Source organism: Bombus vancouverensis, chromosome 17 (assembly GCF_051014615.1).
Source record: "Bombus vancouverensis nearcticus chromosome 17, iyBomVanc1_principal, whole genome shotgun sequence".
Taxonomy (NCBI): Eukaryota; Metazoa; Arthropoda; class Insecta; order Hymenoptera; family Apidae; genus Bombus; species Bombus vancouverensis.
This window is the reverse complement of record NC_134927.1, coordinates 266,919-294,120: the sequence shown is the minus strand read 5'-3', so window position 1 is coordinate 294,120 and position 27,202 is coordinate 266,919.

The window sequence follows — 27,202 nt, the reverse complement described above, 5'->3', positions numbered from 1 at the left end:
TATGACGTTGTAACTTATTACGTTATATGGGATGACGTTATAACGTATTTCGTTATATGGGAGGACGTTATAACGTATTACGTTATATGGGATGACGCTATAACGTATTACGTTATACGGGATGACGTTATAACTTATTTCGTTATATAGGATGACGTTATAACGTATTACGTTATACGGAATGACGTTTTAACGCATTACGTTATATGGGATGACGTTATAACGTATTTCGTTATATGGGAGGGCGTTATAACGTATTACGTTATATGGGATGACGTTATACCGTATTACGTTATATGGGATGACGTTATAACGTATTACGTTATATGGGATGACGTTATAACGTATTTCGTTATATGGGAGGACGTTATAACGTATTACGTTATATGGGATGACGCTATAACGTATTACGTTATATGGGATGACGTTATCACGTAATACGTTATATGGTATGACGTTATAACGTAAATAGGTTATATGGCACGACGTTATATCGTAATAGATTATAAGGTATGACGATATACGGTATTACGTTATATGGGATGGCGTTATAACTTATTACGATATATGGTATGACGTTATAACGTATTACGTTATATGGGATGACGTTATCACGTAATACGTTATATGGTATGACGTTATAACGTGAATAGGTTATATGGTATGACGTTATAACGTAATAGGTTATATGGTATGACGTTATACCGTATTACGTTATATGGGAGTACGTTATAACGAAATAGGTTATATGGTATGACGTTATAACGTAATAGGTTATGTGGTATGACATTATACCGTATTACGTTATATGGGATGACGCTATAACGTATTACGTTATACGGGATGACGTAATAACGTATTACGTTATATGGGATGACGTTATACCGTATTACGTTATATGGGATGACGTTATAACTTATTACGTTATATGGGATGACGTTATCACGCAATATGTTATATGGTATGACGTTATAACGTAAATAGGTTATATGATATGACGTTATAACGTAATAGGTTATATGGTATGACGTTATACCGTATTACGTTATATGGGATGGCGTTATAACTTATTACGTTATATGGGATGACGTTATAACGTATTACGTTATATGGGATGACGTTATACCGTATTACGTTATATGGGATGACGTTATAACTTATTACGTTATATGGGATGACGTTATAACGAAATAGGTTATATGGTATGACGTTATAACGTAATAGGTTTTATGGTATGACGTTATACCGTATTACGTTATATGGGATGGCGTTATAACTTATTACGTTATATGGGATGACGTTATAACGTAATAGGTTATATGGTATGACGTTATACCGTATTACGTTATATGGGATGGCGTTATTACTTATTACGATATATGGTATGACGTTATAACGTATTACGTTATATGGGAAGACGTTATCACGTAATACGTTATATGGTATGACGTTATAACGTGAATAGGTTATATGGTATGACGTTATAACGTAATAGGTTATATGGTATGACGTTATACCGTATTTTGTTATATGGGAGGACGTTATAACGTATTACGTTATATGGTATGACGTTGTAACTTATTACGTTATATGGGATGACGTAATAACGTATTGCGTTATATAGGATGACGATATCACGTAATACGTTATATGGTATGACGTTATAACGAAATAGGTTATATGGTATGACGTTATAACGTAATAGGTTATATGGTATGACGTTGTAACTTATTACGTTATATGGGATGACGTTATAACGTATTTCGTTATATGGGAGGACGTTATAACGTATTACGTTATATGGGATGACGCTATAACGTATTACGTTATACGGGATGACGTTATAACTTATTTCGTTATATAGGATGACGTTATAACGTATTACGTTATACGGAATGACGTTTTAACGCATTACGTTATATGGGATGACGTTATAACGTATTTCGATATATGGGAGGACGTTATAACGTATTACGTTATATGGGATGACGTTATACCGTATTACGTTATATGGGATGACGTTATAACGTATTACGTTATATGGGATGACGTTATAACGTATTTCGTTATATGGGAGGACGTTATAACGTATTACGTTATATGGGATGACGCTATAACGTATTACGTTATATGGGATGACGTTATAACGTAATAGGTTATATGGTATGACGTTATACCGTATTACGTTATATGGGATGGCGTTATAACTTATTACGATATATGGTATGACGTTATAACGTATTACGTTATATGGGAAGACGTTATCACGTAATACGTTATATGGTATGACGTTATAACGTGAATAGGTTATATGGTATGACGTTATAACGTAATAGGTTATATGGTATGACGTTATACCGTATTTTGTTATATGGGAGGACGTTATAACGTATTACGTTATATGGGATGACGTTATACCGTATTACGTTATATGGGATGACGTTATAACGTATTACGTTATATGGGATGACGTTATAACGTATTTCGTTATATGGGAGGACGTTATAACGTATTACGTTATATGGGATGACGCTATAACGTATTACGTTATATGGGACGACGTTATCACGTAATACGTTATATGGTATGACGTTATAACGTAAATAGGTTATATGGCACGACGTTATATCGTAATAGATTATAAGGTATGACGATATACGGTTTTACGTTATATGGGATGGCGTTATAACTTATTACGATATATGGTATGACGTTATAACGTATTACGTTATATGGGATGACGTTATCACGTAATACGTTATATGGTATGACGTTATAACGTGAATAGGTTATATGGTATGACGTTATAACGTAATAGGTTATATGGTATGACGTTATACCGTATTACGTTATATGGGAGTACGTTATAACGAAATAGGTTATATGGTATGACGTTATAACGTAATAGGTTATGTGGTATGACATTATACCGTATTACGTTATATGGGATGACGCTATAACGTATTACGTTATACGGGATGACGTTATAACGTATTTCGTTATATGGGAGGACGTTATAACGTATTACGTTATATGGTATAACGTTATAACGTATTACGTTATATGGGATGGCGTTATTACTTATTACGATATATGGTATGACGTTATAACGTATTACGTTATATGGGAAGACGTTATCACGTAATACGTTATATGGTATGACGTTATAACGTGAATAGGTTATATGGTATGACGTTATAACGTAATAGGTTATATGGTATGACGTTATACCGTATTTTGTTATATGGGAGGACGTTATAACGTATTACGTTATATGGTATGACGTTGTAACTTATTACGTTATATGGGATGACGTAATAACGTATTGCGTTATATAGGATGACGATATCACGTAATACGTTATATGGTATGACGTTATAACGAAATAGGTTATATGGTATGACGTTATAACGTAATAGGTTATATGGTATGACGTTGTAACTTATTACGTTATATGGGATGACGTTATAACGTATTTCGTTATATGGGAGGACGTTATAACGTATTACGTTATTTGGGATGACGCTATAACGTATTACGTTATACGGGATGACGTTATAACTTATTTCGTTATATAGGATGACGTTATAACGTATTACGTTATACGGAATGACGTTTTAACGCATTACGTTATATGGGATGACGTTATAACGTATTTCGTTATATGGGAGGACGTTATAACGTATTACGTTATATGGGATGACGTTATACCGTATTACGTTATATGGGATGACGTTATAACGTATTACGTTATATGGGATGACGTTATAACGTATTTCGTTATATGGGAGGACGTTATAACGTATTACGTTATATGGGATGACGCTATAACGTATTACGTTATATGGGATGACGTTATAACGTAATAGGTTATATGGTATGACGTTATACCGTATTACGTTATATGGGATGGCGTTATAACTTATTACGATATATGGTATGACGTTATAACGTATTACGTTATATGGGAAGACGTTATCACGTAATACGTTATATGGTATGACGTTATAACGTGAATAGGTTATATGGTATGACGTTATAACGTAATAGGTTATATGGTATGACGTTATACCGTATTTTGTTATATGGGAGGACGTTATAACGTATTACGTTATATGGGATGACGTTATACCGTATTACGTTATATGGGATGACGTTATAACGTATTACGTTATATGGGATGACGTTATAACGTATTTCGTTATATGGGAGGACGTTATAACGTATTACGTTATATGGGATGACGCTATAACGTATTACGTTATATGGGATGACGTTATCACGTAATACGTTATATGGTATGACGTTATAACGTAAATAGGTTATATGGCACGACGTTATATCGTAATAGATTATAAGGTATGACGATATACGGTTTTACGTTATATGGGATGGCGTTATAACTTATTACGATATATGGTATGACGTTATAACGTATTACGTTATATGGGATGACGTTATCACGTAATACGTTATATGGTATGACGTTATAACGTGAATAGGTTATATGGTATGACGTTATAACGTAATAGGTTATATGGTATGACGTTATACCGTATTACGTTATATGGGAGTACGTTATAACGAAATAGGTTATATGGTATGACGTTATAACGTAATAGGTTATGTGGTATGACATTATACCGTATTACGTTATATGGGATGACGCTATAACGTATTACGTTATACGGGATGACGTTATAACGTATTTCGTTATATGGGAGGACGTTATAACGTATTACGTTATATGGTATAACGTTATAACGTATTACGTTATATGGGATGACGTTATAACGTATTACGTTATATGGGATGACGTTATACCGTATTACGTTATATGGGATGACGCTATAACTTATTACGTTATATGGGATGACGTTATAACGAAATAGGTTACATGGTATGACGTTATAACGTAATAGGTTTTATGGTATGACGTTATACCGTATTACGTTATATGGGATGGCGTTATAACTTATTACGTTATATGGGATGACGTTATAACGTAATAGGTTATATGGTATGACGTTATACCGTATTACGTTATATGGGATGGCGTTATAACTTATTACGATATATGGTATGACGTTATAACGTATTACGTTATATGGGAAGACGTTATCACGTAATACGTTATATGGTATGACGTTATAACGTGAATAGGTTATATGGTATGACGTTATAACGTAATAGGTTATATGGTATGACGTTATACCGTATTTTGTTATATGGGAGGACGTTATAACGTATTACGTTATATGGTATGACGTTATAACGTAATAGATTATAAGGTATGACGATATACGGTTTTACGTTATATGGGATGGCGTTATAACTTATTACGATATATGGTATGACGTTATAACGTATTACGTTATATGGGATGACGTTATCACGTAATACGTTATATGGTATGACGTTATAACGTGAATAGGTTATATGGTATGACGTTATAACGTAATAGGTTATATGGTATGACGTTATACCGTATTACGTTATATGGGAGTACGTTATAACGAAATAGGTTATATGGTATGACGTTATAACGTAATAGGTTATGTGGTATGACATTATACCGTATTACGTTATATGGGATGACGCTATAACGTATTACGTTATACGGGATGACGTTATAACGTATTTCGTTATATGGGAGGACGTTATAACGTATTACGTTATATGGTATAACGTTATAACGTATTACGTTATATGGGATGACGTTATAACGTATTACGTTATATGGGATGACGTTATACCGTATTACGTTATATGGGATGACGCTATAACTTATTACGTTATATGGGATGACGTTATAACGAAATAGGTTACATGGTATGACGTTATAACGTAATAGGTTTTATGGTATGACGTTATACCGTATTACGTTATATGGGATGGCGTTATAACTTATTACGTTATATGGGATGACGTTATAACGTAATAGGTTATATGGTATGACGTTATACCGTATTACGTTATATGGGATGGCGTTATAACTTATTACGATATATGGTATGACGTTATAACGTATTACGTTATATGGGAAGACGTTATCACGTAATACGTTATATGGTATGACGTTATAACGTGAATAGGTTATATGGTATGACGTTATAACGTAATAGGTTATATGGTATGACGTTATACCGTATTTTGTTATATGGGAGGACGTTATAACGTATTACGTTATATGGTATGACGTTGTAACTTATTACGTTATATGGGATGACGTAATAACGTATTGCGTTATATAGGATGACGATATCACGTAATACGTTATATGGTATGACGTTATAACGAAATAGGTTATATGGTATGACGTTATAACGTAATAGGTTATATGGTATGACGTTGTAAATTATTACGTTATATGGGATGACGTTATAACGTATTTCGTTATATGGGAGGACGTTATAACGTATTACGTTATATGGGATGACGCTATAACGTATTACGTTATACGGGATGACGTTATAACTTATTTCGTTATATAGGATGACGTTATAACGTATTACGTTATACGGAATGACGTTTTAACGCATTACGTTATATGGGATGACGTTATAACGTATTTCGTTATATGGGAGGACGTTATAACGTATTACGTTATATGGGATGACGTTATACCGTATTACGTTATATGGGATGACGTTATAACGTATTACGTTATATGGGATGACGTTATAACGTATTTCGTTATATGGGAGGACGTTATAACGTATTACGTTATATGGGATGACGCTATAACGTATTACGTTATATGGGATGACGTTATCACGTAATACGTTATATGGTATGACGTTATAACGTAAATAGGTTATATGGCACGACGTTATATCGTAATAGATTATAAGGTATGACGATATACGGTATTACGTTATATGGGATGGCGTTATAACTTATTACGATATATGGTATGACGTTATAACGTATTACGTTATATGGGATGACGTTATCACGTAATACGTTATATGGTATGACGTTATAACGTGAATAGGTTATATGGTATGACGTTATAACGTAATAGGTTATATGGTATGACGTTATACCGTATTACGTTATATGGGAGTACGTTATAACGAAATAGGTTATATGGTATGACGTTATAACGTAATAGGTTATGTGGTATGACATTATACCGTATTACGTTATATGGGATGACGCTATAACGTATTACGTTATACGGGATGACGTTATAACGTATTTCGTTATATGGGAGGACGTTATAACGTATTACGTTATATTTTATAACGTTATAACGTATTACGTTATATGGGATGACGTTATCACGCAATATGTTATATGGTATGACGTTATAACGTAAATAGGTTATATGATATGACGTTATAACGTAATAGGTTATATGGTATGACGTTATACCGTATTACGTTATATGGGATGACGCTATAACTTATTACGTTATACGGGATGACGTTATAACGTATTTCGTTGTATGGGAGGGCGCTATAACGTATTACGTTATATGGGTGTACGTTATAACGTATTACGTTATATGGTATGACGTTGTAACTTATTACGTTATATGGGATGACGTAATAACGTATTGCGTTATATAGGATAACGATATCACGTAATACGTTATATGGTATGACGTTATAACGAAATAGGTTATATGGTATGACGTTATAACGTAATAGGTTATATGGTATGACGTTGTAACTTATTACGTTATATGGGATGACGTTATAACGTATTTCGTTATATGGGAGGACGTTATAACGTATTACGTTATATGGGATGACGCTATAACGTATTACGTTATACGGGATGACGTTATAACTTATTTCGTTATATAGGATGACGTTATAACGTATTACGTTATACGGAATGACGTTTTAACGCATTACGTTATATGGGATGACGTTATAACGTATTTCGTTATATGGGAGGACGTTATAACGTATTACGTTATATGGGATGACGTTATACCGTATTACGTTATATGGGATGACGTTATAACGTATTACGTTATATGGGATGACGTTATAACGTATTTCGTTATATGGGAGGACGTTATAACGTATTACGTTATATGGGATGACGCTATAACGTATTACGTTATATGGGATGACGTTATCACGTAATACGTTATATGGTATGACGTTATAACGTAAATAGGTTATATGGCACGACGTTATATCGTAATAGATTATAAGGTATGACGATATACGGTATTACGTTATATGGGATGGCGTTATAACTTATTACGATATATGGTATGACGTTATAACGTATTACGTTATATGGGATGACGTTATCACGTAATACGTTATATGGTATGACGTTATAACGTGAATAGGTTATATGGTATGACGTTATAACGTAATAGGTTATATGGTATGACGTTATACCGTATTACGTTATATGGGAGTACGTTATAACGAAATAGGTTATATGGTATGACGTTATAACGTAATAGGTTATGTGGTATGACATTATACCGTATTACGTTATGTGGGATGACGCTATAACGTATTACGATATACGGGATGACGTTATAACGTATTTCGTTATATGGGAGGACGTTATAACGTAAATAGATTATATGGTACGACGTTATATCGTAATAGATTATAAGGTATGACGATATACCGTATTACGTTATATGGGATGGCGTTATAACTTATTACGATATATGGTATGACGTTATAACGTATTACGTTATATGGGATGACGTTATCACGTAATACGTTATATGGTATGACGTTATAACGTGAATAGGTTATATGGTATGACGTTATAACGTAATAGGTTATATGGTATGACGTTATACCGTATTACGTTATATGGGATGACGTTATAACTTATTACGTTATATGGGATGACGTTATAACGAAATAGGTTATATGGTATGACGTTATAACGTAATAGGTTTTATGGTATGACGTTATACCGTATTACGTTATATGGGATGGCGTTATAACTTATTACGTTATATGGGATGACGTTATAACGTAATAGGTTATATGGTATGACGTTATACCGTATTACGTTATATGGGATGGCGTTATAACTTATTACGATATATGGTATGACGTTATAACGTATTACGTTATATGGGATGACGTTATCACGTAATACGTTATATGGTATGACGTTATAACGTGAATAGGTTATATGGTATGACGTTATAACGTAATAGGTTATATGGTATGACGTTATACCGTATTTTGTTATATGGGAGGACGTTATAACGTATTACGTTATATGGTATGACGTTGTAACTTATTACGTTATATGGGATGACGTAATAACGTATTGCGTTATATAGGATGACGATATCACGTAATACGTTATATGGTATGACGTTATAACGAAATAGGTTATATGGTATGACGTTATAACGTAATAGGTTATATGGTATGACGTTGTAACTTATTACGTTATATGGGATGACGTTATAACGTATTTCGTTATATGGGAGGACGTTATAACGTATTACGTTATATGGGATGACGCTATAACGTATTACGTTATACGGGATGACGTTATAACTTATTTCGTTATATAGGATGACGTTATAACGTATTACGTTATACGGAATGACGTTTTAACGCATTACGTTATATGGGATGACGTTATAACGTATTTCGTTATATGGGAGGACGTTATAACGTATTACGTTATATGGGATGACGTTATACCGTATTACGTTATATGGGATGACTTTGTAACGTATTACGTTATATGGGATGACGTTATAACGTATTTCGTTATATGGGAGGACGTTATAACGTATTACGTTATATGGGATGACGCTATAACGTATTACGTTATATGGGATGACGTTATCACGTAATACGTTATATGGTATGACGTTATAACGTAAATAGGTTATATGGCACGACGTTATATCGTAATAGATTATAAGGTATGACGATATACGGTATTACGTTATATGGGATGGCGTTATAACTTATTACGATATATGGTATGACGTTATAACGTATTACGTTATATGGGATGACGTTATCACGTAATACGTTATATGGTATGACGTTATAACGTGAATAGGTTATATGGTATGACGTTATAACGTAATAGGTTATATGGTATGACGTTATAACGTATTACGTTATATGGGAGTACGTTATAACGAAATAGGTTATATGGTATGACGTTATAACGTAATAGGTTATGTGGTATGACATTATACCGTATTACGTTATATGGGATGACGCTATAACGTATTACGTTATACGGGATGACGTTATAACGTATTTCGTTATATGGGAGGACGTTATAACGTATTACGTTATATGGTATAACGTTATAACGTATTACGTTATATGGGATGACGTTATCACGCAATATGTTATATGGTTTGACGTTATAACGTAAATAGGTTATATGATATGACGTTATAACGTAATAGGTTATATGGTATGACGTTATACCGTATTACGTTATATGGGATGGCGTTATAACTTATTACGTTATATGGGATGACGTTATAACGTATTACGTTATATGGGATGACGTTATTCCGTATTACGTTATATGGGATGACGTTATAACTTATTACGTTATATGGGATGACGTTATAACGAAATAGGTTATATGGTATGACGTTATAACGTAATAGGTTTTATGGTATGACGTTATACCGTATTACGTTATATGGGATGGCGTTATAACTTATTACGTTATATGGGATGACGTTATAACGTAATAGGTTATATGGTATGACGTTATACCGTATTACGTTATATGGGATGGCGTTATAACTTATTACGATATATGGTATGACGTTATAACGTATTACGTTATATGGGATGACGTTATCACGTAATACGTTATATGGTATGACGTTATAACGTGAATAGGTTATATGGTATGACGTTATAACGTAATAGGTTATATGGTATGACGTTATACCGTATTTTGTTATATGGGAGGACGTTATAACGTATTACGTTATATGGTATGACGTTGTAACTTATTACGTTATATGGGATGACGTAATAACGTATTGCGTTATATAGGATGACGATATCACGTAATACGTTATATGGTATGACGTTATAACGAAATAGGTTATATGGTATGACGTTATAACGTAATAGGTTATATGGTATGACGTTGTAACTTATTACGTTATATGGGATGACGTTATAACGTATTTCGTTATATGGGAGGACGTTATAACGTATTACGTTATATGGGATGACACTATAACGTATTACGTTATACGGGATGACGTTATAACTTATTTCGTTATATAGGATGACGTTATAACGTATTACGTTATACGGAATGACGTTTTAACGCATTACGTTATATGGGATGACGTTATAACGTATTTCGTTATATGGGATGACGTTATAACGTATTACGTTATATGGGATGACGTTATACCGTATTACGTGATATGGGATGACGTTATAACGTATTACGTTATATGGGATGACGTTATAACGTATTTCGTTATATGGGAGGACGTTATAACGTATTACGTTATATGGGATGACGCTATAACGTATTACGTTATATGGGATGACGTTATCACGTAATACGTTATATGGTATGACGTTATAACGTAAATAGGTTATATGGCACGACGTTATATCGTAATAGATTATAAGGTATGACGATATACGGTATTACGTTATATGGGATGGCGTTATAACTTATTACGATATATGGTATGACGTTATAACGTATTACGTTATATGGGATGACGTTATCACGTAATACGTTATATGGTATAACGTTATAACGTGAATAGGTTATATGGTATGACGTTATAACGTAATAGGTTATATGGTATGACGTTATACCGTATTACGTTATATGGGAGTACGTTATAACGAAATAGGTTATATGGTATGACGTTATAACGTAATAGGTTATGTGGTATGACATTATACCGTATTACGTTATATGGGATGACGCTATAACGTATTACGTTATACGGGATGACGTTATAACGTATTTCGTTATATGGGAGGACGTTATAACGTATTACGTTATATGGTATAACGTTATAACGTATTACGTTATATGGGATGACGTTATCACGCAATATGTTATATGGTATGACGTTATAACGTAAATAGGTTATATGATATGACGTTATAACGTAATAGGTTATATGGTATGACGTTATACCGTATTACGTTATATGGGATGACGCTATAACTTATTACGTTATACGGGATGACGTTATAACGTATTTCGTTGTATGGGAGGGCGCTATAACGTATTACGTTATATGGGTGTACGTTATAACGTATTTCGTTATATGGGAGGACGTTATAACGTACTACGTTATATGGGATGACGTTGTAACGTATTACGTTATATGGGACGACGTTATAACGTATTACGTTATATGGGAGGGCGCTATAACGTATTACGTTATATGGGTGTACGTTATAACGTATTTCGTTATATGGGAGGACGTTATCACGTATTACGTTATATGGGATGACGCTTTAACGTATTACGTTATACGGGATGACGTAATAACGTATTTCGTTATATAGGATGACGTTATAACGTATTACGTTATACGGGATGACGTTTTAACGCATTACGTTAAATGGGACGTCGTTATAACGTATTACGTTATATGGGATGACGAAATAACGTATTACGTTATATGGGATGACGTTATCACGCAATATGTTATATGGTATGACGTTATAACGTAAATAGGTTATATGATATGACGTTATAACGTAATAGGTTATATGGTATGTCGTTATACCGTATTACGTTATATGGGATGACGTTATAACGTATTTCGTTATATGGGAATACGTTATAACGTATTACGTTATATGGTATGACGTTATACCGTATTACGTTATATGGGATGACGTTATAACGTATTACGTTATATGGGATGACGTTATAACGTATTTCGTTATATGGGAGGACGTTATAACGTATTACGTTATATGGGATGACGCTATAACGTATTACGTTATACGGGATGACGTTATAACGTATTTCGTTATATAGGATGACGTTATAACGTATTACGTTATACGGAATGACGTTTTAACGCATTACGTTATATGGGATGACGTTATAACGTATTTCGTTATATGGGATGACGTTATAACGTATTACGTTATATGGGATGACGCTATAACGTATTACGTTATACGGGATGACGTTATAACGTATTTCGTTATATAGGATGACGTTATAACGTATTACGTTATACGGAATGACGTTTTAACGCATTACGTTAAATGGGACGTCGTTATAACGTATTACGTTATATGGTATGACGTTATACCGTATTACGTTATATGGGATGACGTTATAACGTATTACGTTATATGGGATGACGTTATAACGTATTTCGTTATATGGGAGGACGTTATAACGTATTACGTTATATGGGATGACGCTATAACGTATTACGTTATACGGGAAGACGTTATAACGTATTACGTTATATGGGATGACGTTATAATGTATTACGTTGTATGGTATGACGTTATGACGTATTACGTTATATGGGATGACGTTATCACGTAATACGTTATATGGTATGACGTTATAACGTAAATAGGTTATATGGTACGACGTTCTATCGTAATAGATTATAAGGTATGACGATATACCGTATTACGTTATATGGGATGGCGTTATAACTTATTACGATATATGGTATGACGTTATAACGTATTACGTTATATGGGATGACGTTATCACGTAATACGTTATATGGTATGACGTTATAACGTGAATAGGTTATATGGTATGACGTTATAACGTAATAGGTTATATGGTATGACGTTATACCGTATTACGTTATATGGGAGTACGTTATAACGAAATAGGTTATATGGTATGACGTTATAACGTAATAGGTTATGTGGTATGACATTATACCGTATTACGTTATATGGGATGACGCTATAACGTATTACGTTATACGGGATGACGTTATAACGTATTTCGTTATATGGGAGGACGTTATAACGTATTACGTTATATGGGATGACATTATCACGCAATATGTTATATGGTATGACGTTATAACGTAAATAGGTTATATGATATGACGTTATAACGAAATAGGTTATATGGTATGACGTTATACCGTATTACGTTATATGGGATGACGCTATAACTTATTACGTTATACGGGATGACGTTATAACGTATTTCGTTGTATGGGAGGGCGCTATAACGTATTACGTTATATGGGTGTACGTTATAACGTATTTCGTTATATGGGAGGACGTTATAACGTACTACGTTATATGGGATGACGTTGTAACGTATTACGTTATATGGGACGACGTTATAACGTATTACGTTATATGGGAGTGCGCTATAACGTATTACGTTATATGGGTGTACGTTATAACGTATTTCGTTATATGGGAGGACGTTATCACGTATTACGTTATATGGGATGACGCTTTAACGTATTACGTTATATGGGATGACGTTATAACGTATTTCGTTATATGGGAGGACGTTATAACGTATTACGTTATATGGGATGGCGCTATAACGTATTACGTTATACGGGATGACGTAATAACGTATTTCGTTATATAGGATGACGTTATAACGTATTACGTTATACGGGATGACGTTTTAACGCATTACGTTAAATGGGACGTCGTTATAACGTATTACGTTATATGGGATGACGAAATAACGTATTACGTTATATGGGATGACGTTATCACGTAATACGTTATATGGTATGATGTTATAACGTAAATAGGTTATGTGGTATGACGTTATACCGTATTACGTTATATGATATGACGTTATAACGTAATAGGTTATATGGTATGACGTTATACCGTATTACGTTATATGGGATGACGCTATAACTTATTACGGTATACGGGATGACGTTATAACGTATTTCGTTGTATGGGAGGGCGCTATAACGTATTACGTTATATGGGTGTACGTTATAACGTATTTCGTTATATGGGAGGACGTTATAACGTACTACGTTATATGGGATGACGTTGTAACGTATTACGTTATATGGGACGACGTTATAACGTATTACGTTATATGGGAGTGCGCTATAACGTATTACGTTATATGGGTGTACGTTATAACGTATTTCGTTATATGGGAGGACGTTATCACGTATTACGTTATATGGGATGACGCTTTAACGTATTACGTTATATGGGATGACGTTATAACGTATTTCGTTATATGGGAGGACGTTATAACGTATTACGTTATATGGGATGACGCTATAACGTATTACGTTATACGGGATGACGTAATAACGTATTTCGTTATATAGGATGACGTTATAACGTATTACGTTATACGGGATGACGTTTTAACGCATTACGTTAAATGGGACGTCGTTATAACGTATTACGTTATATGGGATGACGAAATAACGTATTACGTTATATGGGATGACGTTATCACGCAATATGTTATATGGTATGACGTTATAACGTAAATAGGTTATATGATATGACGTTATAACGTAATAGGTTATATGGTATGACGTTATACCGTATTACGTTATATGGGATGACGTTATAACGTATTTCGTTATATGGGAATACGTTATAACGTATTACGTTATATGGTATGACGTTATACCGTATTACGTTATATGGGATGACGTTATAACGTATTACGTTATATGGGATGACGTTATAACGTATTTCGTTATATGGTATGACGTTATAACGTGAATAGGTTATATGGTATGACGTTATAACGTAATAGGTTATATGGTATGACGTTATACCGTATTACGTTATATGGGAGTACGTTATAACGAAATAGGTTATATGGTATGACGTTATAACGTAATAGGTTATGTGGTATGACATTATACCGTATTACGTTATATGGGATGACGCTATAACGTATTACGTTATACGGGATGACGTTATAACGTATTTCGTTATATGGGAGGACGTTATAACGTATTACGTTATATGGTATAACGTTATAACGTATTACGTTATATGGGATGACGTTATCACGCAATATGTTATATGGTATGACGTTATAACGTAAATAGGTTATATGATATGACGTTATAACGAAATAGGTTATATGGTATGACGTTATACCGTATTACGTTATATGGGATGACGCTATAACTTATTACGTTATACGGGATGACGTTATAACGTATTTCGTTGTATGGGAGGGCGCTATAACGTATTACGTTATATGGGTGTACGTTATAACGTATTTCGTTATATGGGAGGACGTTATAACGTACTACGTTATATGGGATGACGTTGTAACGTATTACGTTATATGGGACGACGTTATAACGTATTACGTTATATGGGAGGGCGCTATAACGTATTACGTTATATGGGTGTACGTTATAACGTATTTCGTTATATGGGAGGACGTTATCACGTATTACGTTATATGGGATGACGCTTTAACGTATTACGTTATATGGGTGTACGTTATAACGTATTTCGTTATATGGGAGGACGTTATCACGTATTACGTTATATGGGATGACGCTTTAACGTATTACGTTATATGGGATGACGTTATAACGTATTTCGTTATATGGGAGGACGTTATAACGTATTACGTTATATGGGATGACGTTATAACGTATTACGTTATACGGGATGACGTAATAACGTATTTCGTTATATAGGATGACGTTATAACGTATTACGTTATACGGGATGACGTTTTAACGCATTACGTTAAATGGGACGTCGTTATAACGTATTACGTTATATGGGATGACGAAATAACGTATTACGTTATATGGGATGACGTTATCACGCAATATGTTATATGGTATGACGTTATAACGTAAATAGGTTATATGATATGACGTTATAACGTAATAGGTTATATGGTATGACGTTATACCGTATTACGTTATATGGGATGACGTTATAACGTATTTCGTTATATGGGAATACGTTATAACGTATTACGTTATATGGTATGACGTTATACCGTATTACGTTATATGGGATGACGTTATAACGTATTACGTTATATGAGATGACGTTATAACGTATTTCGTTATATGGGAGGACGTTATAACGTATTACGTTATATGGGATGACGCTATAACGTATTACGTTATACGGGATGACGTTATAACGTATTTCGTTATATAGGATGACGTTATAACGTATTACGTTATACGGAATGACGTTTTAACGCATTACGTTATATGGGATGACGTTATAACGTATTTCGTTATATGGGAGGACGTTATAACGTATTACGTTATATCGGATGACGCTATAACGTATTACGTTATACGGGATGACGTTATAACGTATTTCGTTATATAGGATGACGTTATAACGTATTACGTTATATGGGATGACGAAATAACGTATTACGTTATATGGGATGACGTTATCACGCAATATGTTATATGGTATGACGTTATAACGTAAATAGGTTATATGATATGACGTTATAACGTAATAGGTTATATGGTATGACGTTATACCGTATTACGTTATATGGGATGACGTTATAACGTATTTCGTTATATGGGAATACGTTATAACGTATTACGTTATATGGTATGACGTTATACCGTATTACGTTATATGGGATGACGTTATAACGTATTACGTTATATGAGATGACGTTATAACGTATTTCGTTATATGGGAGGACGTTATAACGTATTACGTTATATGGGATGACGCTATAACGTATTACGTTATACGGGATGACGTTATAACGTATTTCGTTATATAGGATGACGTTATAACGTATTACGTTATACGGAATGACGTTTTAACGCATTACGTTATATGGGATGACGTTATAACGTATTACGTCATATGAGATGACGTTATAACGTATTTCGTTATATGGGAGGACGTTATAACGTATTACGTTATATGGGATGACGCTATAACGTATTACGTTATACGGGATGACGTTATAACGTATTTCGTTATATAGGATGACGTTATAACGTATTACGTTATACGGAATGACGTTTTAACGCATTACGTTATATGGGATGACGTTATAACGTATTTCGTTATATGGGAGGACGTTATAACGTATTACGTTATATCGGATGACGCTATAACGTATTACGTTATACGGGATGACGTTATAACGTATTTCGTTATATAGGATGACGTTATAACGTATTACGTTATACGGAATGACGTTTTAACGCATTACGTTAAATGGGACGTCGTTATAACGTATTACGTTATATGGTATGACGTTATACCGTATTACGTTATATGGGATGACGTTATAACGTATTACGTTATATGGGATGACGTTATAACGTATTTCGTTATATGGGAGGACGTTATAACGTATTACGTTATATGGGATGACGCTATAACTTATTACGTTATACGGGATGACGTTATAACGTATTACGTTATATGGGATGACGTTATAATGTATTACGTTATATAGGATGACGTTATAACGTATTACGTTATACGGTATGACGTTTTAACGCATTACGTTAAATGGGACGTCGTTATAACGTATTACGTTATATGGTATGACGTTATAACGTATTATGTTATATGGGATGACGTTATCGCGTAATACGTTATATTGTATGACGTTATAACGTAATAGGTTATATGGTATGACGTTACACCGTATGACGTTAAATGGGATGACGTTATAACGTATTACGTTATATGGGATGACGTTATAATGTACTACGTTATATGGTATGACATTATAACGTATTACGTTATATGGGATGACGTTATCACGTAATACGTTATATGGTATGACGTTATCACGCAATATGTTATATGTTATGACGTTATAACGTAAATAGGTTATATGATATGACGTTATAACGAAATAGGTTATATGGTATGACGTTATACCGTATTACGTTATATGGGATGACGCTATAACTTATTACGTTATACGGGATGACGTTATAACGTAATACGTTATATGGTATGACGTTATAACGTGAATAGGTTATATGGTATGACGTTATAACGTAATAGGTTATATGGTATGACGTTATACCGTATTACGTTATATGGGAGTACGTTATAACGAAATAGGTTATATGGTATGACGTTATAACGTAATAGGTTATGTGGTATGACATTATACCGTATTACGTTATATGGGATGACGCTATAACGTATTACGTTATACGGGATGACGTTATAACGTATTTCGTTATATAGGAGGACGTTATAACGTATTACGTTATATGGTATAACGTTATAACGTATTACGTTATATGGGATGACGTTATCACGCAATATGTTATATGGTATGACGTTATAACGTAAATAGGTTATATGATATGACGTTATAACGAAATAGGTTATATGGTATGACGTTATACCGTATTTCGTTATATGGGATGACGCTATAACTTATTACGTTATACGGGATGACGTTATAACGTATTTCGTTGTATGGGAGGGCGCTATAACGTATTACGTTATATGGGTGTGCGTTATAACGTATTTCGTTATATGGGAGGACGTTATAACGTACTACGTTATATGGGATGACGTTGTAACGTATTACGTTATATGGGACGACGTTATAACGTATTACGTTATATGGGAGGGCGCTATAACGTATTACGTTATATGGGTGTACGTTATAACGTATTTCGTTATATGGGAGGACGTTATCACGTATTACGTTATATGGGATGACGCTTTAACGTATTACGTTATATGGGATGACGTTATAACGTATTTCGTTATATGGGAGGACGTTATAACGTATTACGATATATGGGATGACGCTATAACGTATTACGTTATACGGGATGACGTAATAACGTATTTCGTTATATAGGATGACGTTATAACGTATTACGTTATACGGGATGACGTTTTAACGCATTACGTTAAATGGGACGTCGTTATAACGTATTACGTTATATGGGATGACGTTATCACGCAATATGTTATATGGTATGACGTTATAACGTAAATAGGTTATATGATATGACGTTATAACGTAATAGGTTATGTGGTATGTCGTTATACCGTATTACGTTATATGGGATGACGTTATAACGTATTTCGTTATATGGGAATACGTTATAACGTATTACGTTATATGGTATGACGTTATACCGTATTACGTTATATGGGATGACGTTATAACGTATTACGTTATATGGGATGACGTTATAACGTATTTCGTTATATGGGAGGACGTTATAACGTATTACGTTATATGGGATGACGCTATAACGTATTACGTTATACGGGATGACGTTATAACGTATTTCGTTATATAGGATGACGTTATAACGTATTACGTTATACGGAATGACGTTTTAACGCATTACGTTATATGGGATGACGTTATAACGTATTTCGTTATATGGGAGGACGTTATAACGTATTACGTTATATGGGATGACGCTATAACGTATTACGTTATACGGGATGACGTTATAACGTATTTCGTTATATAGGATGACGTTATAACGTATTACGTTATACGGAATGACGTTTTAACGCATTACGTTAAATGGGACGTCGTTATAACGTATTACGTTATATGGTATGACGTTATACCGTATTACGTTATATGGGATGACGTTATAACGTATTACGTTATATGGGATGACGTTATAACGTATTTCGTTATATGGGAGGACGTTATAACGTATTACGTTCTATGGGATGACGCTATAACGTATTACGTTATACGGGATGACGTTATAACGTATTACGTTATATGGGATGACGTTATAATGTATTACGTTGTATGGTATGACGTTATGACGTATTACGTTATATGGGATGACGTTATCACGTAATACGTTATATGGTATGACGTTATAACGTAAATAGGTTATATGGTATGACGTTATAACGTAATAGGTTATATGGTATGACGTTATACCGTATTACGTTATATGGGATGGCGTTATAACTTATTACGATATATGGTATGACGTTATAACGTATTACGTTATATGGGATGACGTTATCACGTAATACGTTATATGGTATGACGTTATAACGTGAATAGGTTATATGGTATGACGTTATAACGTAATAGGTTATATGGTATGACGTTATACCGTATTACGTTATATGGGAGTACGTTATAACGAAATAGGTTATATGGTATGACGTTATAACGTAATAGGTTATGTGGTATGACATTATACCGTATTACGTTATATGGGATGACGCTATAACGTATTACGTTATACGGGATGACGTTATAACGTATTTCGTTATATGGGAGGACGTTATAACGTATTACGTTATATGGTATAACGTTATAACGTATTACGTTATATGGGATGACGTTATCACGCAATATGTTATATGGTATGACGTTATAACGTAAATAGGTTATATGATATGACGTTATAACGAAATAGGTTATATGGTATGACGTTATACCGTATTACGTTATATGGGATGACGCTATAACTTATTACGTTATACGGGATGACGTTATAACGTATTTCGTTGTATGGGAGGGCGCTATAACGTATTACGTTATATGGGTGTACGTTATAACGTATTTCGTTATATGGGAGGACGTTATAACGTACTACGTTATATGGGATGACGTTGTAACGTATTACGTTATATGGGACGACGTTATAACGTATTACGTTATATGGGAGGGCGCTATAACGTATTACGTTATATGGGTGTACGTTATAACGTATTTCGTTATATGGGAGGACGTTATAACGTACTACGTTATATGGGATGACGTTGTAACGTATTACGTTATATGGGACGACGTTATAACGTATTACGTTATATGGGAGTGCGCTATAACGTATTACGTTATATGGGTGTACGTTATAACGTATTTCGTTATATGGGAGGACGTTATCACGTATTACGTTATATGGGATGACGCTTTAACGTATTACGTTATATGGGATGACGTTATAACGTATTTCGTTATATGGGAGGACGTTATAACGTATTACGTTATATGGGATGGCGCTATAACGTATTACGTTATACGGGATGACGTAATAACGTATTTCGTTATATAGGATGACGTTATAACGTATTACGTTATACGGGATGACGTTTTAACGCATTACGTTAAATGGGACGTCGTTATAACGTATTACGTTATATGGGATGACGAAATAACGTATTACGTTATATGGGATGACGTTATCACGTAATACGTTATATGGTATGATGTTATAACGTAAATAGGTTATGTGGTATGACGTTATACCGTATTACGTTATATGATATGACGTTATAACGTAATAGGTTATATGGTATGACGTTATACCGTATTACGTTATATGGGATGACGCTATAACTTATTACGTTATACGGGATGACGTTATAACGTATTTCGTTGTATGGGAGGGCGCTATAACGTATTACGTTATATGGGTGTACGTTATAACGTATTTCGTTATATGGGAGGACGTTATAACGTACTACGTTATATGGGATGACGTTGTAACGTATTACGTTATATGGGACGACGTTATAACGTATTACGTTATATGGGAGGGCGCTATAACGTATTACGTTATATGGGTGTACGTTATAACGTATTTCGTTATATGGGAGGACGTTATCACGTATTACGTTATATGGGATGACGCTTTAACGTATTACGTTATATGGGATGACGTTATAACGTATTTCGTTATATGGGAGGACGTTATAACGTATTACGTTATATGGGATGACGCTATAACGTATTACGTTATACGGGATGACGTAATAACGTATTTCGTTATATAGGATGACGTTATAACGTATTACGTTATACGGGATGACGTTTTAACGCATTACGTTAAATGGGACGTCGTTATAACGTATTACGTTATATGGGATGACGAAATAACGTATTACGTTATATGGGATGACGTTATCACGCAATATGTTATATGGTATGACGTTATAACGTAAATAGGTTATATGATATGACGTTATAACGTAATAGGTTATATGGTATGACGTTATACCGTATTACGTTATATGGGATGACGTTATAACGTATTTCGTTATATGGGAATACGTTATAACGTATTACGTTATATGGTATGACGTTATACCGTATTACGTTATATGGGATGACGTTATAACGTATTACGTTATATGGGATGACGTTATAACGTATTTCGTTATATGGGAGGACGTTATAACGTATTACGTTATATGGGATGACGCTATAACGTATTACGTTATACGGGATGACGTTGTAACGTATTTCGTTATATAGGATGACGTTATAACGTATTACGTTATACGGAATGACGTTTTAACGCATTACGTTATATGGGATGACGTTATAACGTATTTCGTTATATGGGAGGACGTTATAACGTATTACGTTATATGGGATGACGCTATAACGTATTACGTTATACGGGATGACGTTATAACGTATTTCGTTATATAGGATGACGTTATAACGTATTACGTTATACGGAATGACGTTTTAACGCATTACGTTAAATGGGACGTCGTTATAACGTATTACGTTATATGGTATGACGTTATACCGTATTACGTTATATGGGATGACGCTATAACGTATTACGTTATATGGGATGACGTTATAACGTATTTCGTTATATGGGAGGACGTTATAACGTATTACGTTATATGGGATGACGCTATAACGTATTACGTTATACGGGATGACGTTATAACGTATTACGTTATATGGGATGACGTTATAATGTATTACGTTGTATGGTATGACGTTATGACGTATTACGTTATATGGGATGACGTTATCACGTAATACGTTATATGGTATGACGTTATAACGTAAATAGGTTATATGGTACGACGTTATATCGTAATAGATTATAAGGTATGACGATATACCGTATTACGTTATATGGGATGGCGTTATAACTTATTACGATATATGGTATGACGTTATAACGTATTACGTTATATGGTATAACGTTATAACGTATTACGTTATATGGGATGACGTTATCACGCAATATGTTATATGGTATGACGTTATAACGTAAATAGGTTATATGATATGACGTTATAACGAAATAGGTTATATGGTATGACGTTATACCGTATTACGTTATATGGGATGACGCTATAACTTATTACGTTATACGGGATGACGTTATAACGTATTTCGTTGTATGGGAGGGCGCTATAACGTATTACGTTATATGGGTGTACGTTATAACGTATTTCGTTATATGGGAGGACGTTATAACGTACTACGTTATATGGGATGACGTTGTAACGTATTACGTTATATGGGACGACGTTATAACGTATTACGTTATATGGGAGGGCGCTATAACGTATTACGTTATATGGGTGTACGTTATAACGTATTTCGTTATATGGGAGGACGTTATCACGTATTACGTTATATGGGATGACGCTTTAACGTATTACGTTATATGGGTGTACGTTATAACGTATTTCGTTATATGGGAGGACGTTATCACGTATTACGTTATATGGGATGACGCTTTAACGTATTACGTTATATGGGATGACGTTATAACGTATTTCGTTATATGGGAGGACGTTATAACGTATTACGTTATATGGGATGACGTTATAACGTATTACGTTATACGGGATGACGTAATAACGTATTTCGTTATATAGGATGACGTTATAACGTATTACGTTATACGGGATGACGTTTTAACGCATTACGTTAAATGGGACGTCGTTATAACGTATTACGTTATATGGGATGACGAAATAACGTATTACGTTATATGGGATGACGTTATCACGCAATATGTTATATGGTATGACGTTATAACGTAAATAGGTTATATGATATGACGTTATAACGTAATAGGTTATATGGTATGACGTTATACCGTATTACGTTATATGGGATGACGTTATAACGTATTTCGTTATATGGGAATACGTTATAACGTATTACGTTATATGGTATGACGTTATACCGTATTACGTTATATGGGATGACGTTATAACGTATTACGTTATATGAGATGACGTTATAACGTATTTCGTTATATGGGAGGACGTTATAACGTATTACGTTATATGGGATGACGCTATAACGTATTACGTTATACGGGATGACGTTATAACGTATTTCGTTATATAGGATGACGTTATAACGTATTACGTTATACGGAATGACGTTTTAACGCATTACGTTATATGGGATGACGTTATAACGTATTTCGTTATATGGGAGGACGTTATAACGTATTACGTTATATCGGATGACGCTATAACGTATTACGTTATACGGGATGACGTTATAACGTATTTCGTTATATAGGATGACGTTATAACGTATTACGTTATATGGGATGACGAAATAACGTATTACGTTATATGGGATGACGTTATCACGCAATATGTTATATGGTATGACGTTATAACGTAAATAGGTTATATGATATGACGTTATAACGTAATAGGTTATATGGTATGACGTTATACCGTATTACGTTATATGGGATGACGTTATAACGTATTTCGTTATATGGGAATACGTTATAACGTATTACGTTATATGGTATGACGTTATACCGTATTACGTTATATGGGATGACGTTATAACGTATTACTTTATATGAGATGACGTTATAACGTATTTCGTTATATGGGAGGACGTTATAACGTATTACGTTATATGGGATGACGCTATAACGTATTACGTTATACGGGATGACGTTATAACGTATTTCGTTATATAGGATGACGTTATAACGTATTACGTTATACGGAATGACGTTTTAACGCATTACGTTATATGGGATGACGTTATAACGTATTACGTCATATGAGATGACGTTATAACGTATTTCGTTATATGGGAGGACGTTATAACGTATTACGTTATATGGGATGACGCTATAACGTATTACGTTATACGGGATGACGTTATAACGTATTTCGTTATATAGGATGACGTTATAACGTATTACGTTATACGGAATGACGTTTTAACGCATTACGTTATATGGGATGACGTTATAACGTATTTCGTTATATGGGAGGACGTTATAACGTATTACGTTATATCGGATGACGCTATAACGTATTACGTTATACGGGATGACGTTATAACGTATTTCGTTATATAGGATGACGTTATAACGTATTACGTTATACGGAATGACGTTTTAACGCATTACGTTAAATGGGACGTCGTTATAACGTATTACGTTATATGGTATGACGTTATACCGTATTACGTTATATGGGATGACGTTATAACGTATTACGTTATATGGGATGACGTTATAACGTATTTCGTTATATGGGAGGACGTTATAACGTATTACGTTATATGGGATGACGCTATAACTTATTACGTTATACGGGATGACGTTATAACGTATTACGTTATATGGGATGACGTTATAATGTATTACGTTATATAGGATGACGTTATAACGTATTACGTTATACGGTATGACGTTTTAACGCATTACGTTAAATGGGACGTCGTTATAACGTATTACGTTATATGGTATGACGTTATAACGTATTATGTTATATGGGATGACGTTATCGCGTAATACGTTATATTGTATGACGTTATAACGTAATAGGTTATATGGTATGACGTTACACCGTATGACGTTAAATGGGATGACGTTATAACGTATTACGTTATATGGGATGACGTTATAATGTACTACGTTATATGGTATGACATTATAACGTATTACGTTATATGGGATGACGTTATCACGTAATACGTTATATGGTATGACGTTATCACGCAATATGTTATATGTTATGACGTTATAACGTAAATAGGTTATATGATATGACGTTATAACGAAATAGGTTATATGGTATGACGTTATACCGTATTACGTTATATGGGATGACGCTATAACTTATTACGTTATACGGGATGACGTTATAACGTAATACGTTATATGGTATGACGTTATAACGTGAATAGGTTATATGGTATGACGTTATAACGTAATAGGTTATATGGTATGACGTTATACCGTATTACGTTATATGGGAGTACGTTATAACGAAATAGGTTATATGGTATGACGTTATAACGTAATAGGTTATGTGGTATGACATTATACCGTATTACGTTATATGGGATGACGCTATAACGTATTACGTTATACGGGATGACGTTATAACGTATTTCGTTATATAGGAGGACGTTATAACGTATTACGTTATATGGTATAACGTTATAACGTATTACGTTATATGGGATGACGTTATCACGCAATATGTTATATGGTATGACGTTATAACGTAAATAGGTTATA